Source organism: Cynara cardunculus (genome assembly GCF_001531365.2).
Source record: "Cynara cardunculus var. scolymus isolate 2C chromosome LG 3, CcrdV1, whole genome shotgun sequence".
Classification (NCBI taxonomy): domain Eukaryota; kingdom Viridiplantae; phylum Streptophyta; class Magnoliopsida; order Asterales; family Asteraceae; genus Cynara; species Cynara cardunculus.
Genome location: NC_037530.1, coordinates 35,081,753 through 35,084,685, shown reverse-complemented (window position 1 = coordinate 35,084,685; position 2,933 = coordinate 35,081,753).

The window sequence follows — 2,933 nt, the reverse complement described above, 5'->3', positions numbered from 1 at the left end:
CACTTAACCATTCTGATCCTCTTAGCCATTCTAACCTCTTAACTATTCTGAACTAAATCATTCAGCAACTGCCAAACAGCCCCTTACAGTATTTCCATGCACATAATTTATTTAGGAAATTATCCAAAATAACCATTTTATACACTTTACGTTAAAATATCACATTTCAAAGTTCTTTCATAAAATGACCATCTGGAGGGTGATTTTTGACTATTTTGGGGCGATTTTGATTATAAGGTACGGATGGGTCTTACGTATATTATATAAATCGTCCTCATTTTGTCCAAATCGCCTCATGAGGGTGATTTTGACATCTATTTCGTCTTTTAGTGAAGACAACTTATGACGCAACGATTTGATGAGACATTGGGGGATATTTTCATTGTTATTTTTTTTAATGACCAAATGTAATATATATATATAAATCTTGTAGTATTCTCTATAAAATTGTAGTGATCCAAACACTTCTACTCTCACAAGCCTTAACCTGCCACTTTGAACATATATGGAACCATTATCACTTTGACGTGATTTTATATTTGTGTTAAGGACTGTGATGGTAGATTTTGTTTAAGGGTTAAGAATTTTGAGAGTAGAAGTGTTTGGATTACTACAATTTTATGGAGAATACTACAAGATGTATATATATTATATTTGGTCATAAAAAAACAAAATATCAATGAAAATCGTCTCCAATGTCTCATCAAATCATCATTGATGTGTCAAATCGTTGTGTCATAAGTTGTCTTAACTAAAAGACAACATAGAGGTTAAAATTGCCCCCATGGGGTAATTTGGACAAAATGAGGGCAATTTGCCCATTTTCATATATAATATCTGATTTTTGTACCTCAAGTGGTATACATGTGGGACTCATCCGTACCTTATAATCAAAATCCCCCCAAATAGTCAAAATCGTTTTCCAAGAACGATTTTGATGGTTATTTTGTGAAAAAACTTTGAAAAATGGTCATTTTTTAATATATAATATATAAAATGATTATTTTAGATAATTTTCATTTATTTATCTTTTCCATCTTTCCATTTTTTTTTATCTTTTTCAATATATTTAATATTTAATCCTATTTATTAAATGTGAATTAATATTATTTTACTATCTTCACAACCTATTCTTGTTTTACCATCAATTTTTAGGGGTTGTTTGACAATTATTGAATGATTTGATGTAGAATAATTAAGTGGTCAGAATGATTAAGAGACTCTCATGATATATTGCAAAATGAAATGTTATTGTTTAGTAATCGTTTACAATGAAATTAGGATGCTTAATGGTTAAGAGAGACTCATGATACAAAATCATTCAGAGGGTTTTAGAACCGTTAAAAGACAATATTTTTTTTTTGTCAAACAAGATTTACTTCTTAACGATTCAAAAACTGTCTCTTAATTAAACTATTAAGAGGTAGACAAACAATTTCCTCTCTTTCAAATTATAAAAGGTAAAATAAGAAACAGACGTAACATTCTCAGCTAATGGTATTTTTAAGATACATTTAGAAAAAGTAAAAATATTTGATTTAAACGATAATAATAATTAAATAATAATAATGACCAGAACGGCAACATTAAGTTATAAATATAAGAGAAAATGAGAAAATAAAATAAAAACTTTATAAAACTAGAAGAAATAAATTTAGAAAAAAGAAAAAAAGAAAATGAAACTTTATAAAACTTATAGAGTAAAGATGAGAAGCGTAAAAAAAAATATGAATTCTTAATCACTTTTAACCTCAAACTCATTCATTAATCACGTTGGATACGAGGATTGATCCGGTGCATCTCATCCTAATGTAAATCTAAGGAGTGGAGATCTCTTCTTACGTTTCTGACCTCAACTTTCTTTCTCACTGAAACTACTGCTTTGAATGGTGGCCATACTTTTAGCATTTTAGAAGTTGAGATTAAAAAAAAAAAATAGATAGTGTGTATATATAGATTTTGTGGATGTCGTTTGAGCTGTGAACGAACTTAATGAACATAAAAGAAGATTTATTCATGTTTGTGTTCATTTAATTTAATCGAATAAATGAATGAACACGAACACTAAAACAAATTTTTTTTGTGTTCATATCAATTTAGTAAGAAGAAGTGTTTGTTCATCTTCATTTATGTTTGTTTGTTAATACGATAAACGAACGAACACAAATAAACCAAAAACAACCATCATTACTCAACATTATCTTTCCTAAAAAATAACATAATAAAATAAAAAACGACTAAACTTAAATAAAAATAAAATAAAATTCTATAAATTTAATTTAATTTAATTAATGATTATGCATATTAACTCATTATATATATATATATATATATATGTGTGTGTGTGTGTGTGTGTTGGTAACCGTGAGATCCAAGCTCAACTACAAATCAATAGATAAATTAGAAAATTTATAATTTTGGTAATTTTAAATTAAAATTTTAATGCAAGGACATTTTAGATATTTTAAAATTATCCTCTCTTCTCTCTGTCCCCCGTCCTCCGATGATACTACAATGGTATCACAATGCATCATATATATGTTTGGGTATTATATTGAGGTTGTTTGTGAGGTCGATCAAAGATGTAACACAGTGATATCACAATGCATCTTATATATGTTTGGTATCACACTGTGTCTTTTGTTTAACATAGTCAATATTTTTAGGTATCACCGGAAAACGGTGGCCGGAGACCGGAGGACGGACGGAGAGAGAAGAGAAAAGAGAGAGAAGAGAAAATACCTAAAACGTTACTGCATTAAAATTTTAATTCAAAATTATCAAAATTATAAATTTCCTAATTTATCTATTGATTTGTGGTTGAGATTGAATCTCACGGTTACCACAAATTAGTCAGTTATTCTTTAAATGGGTCCATATATATATATATATATATATATATATATATATATATATATATATATATATATATA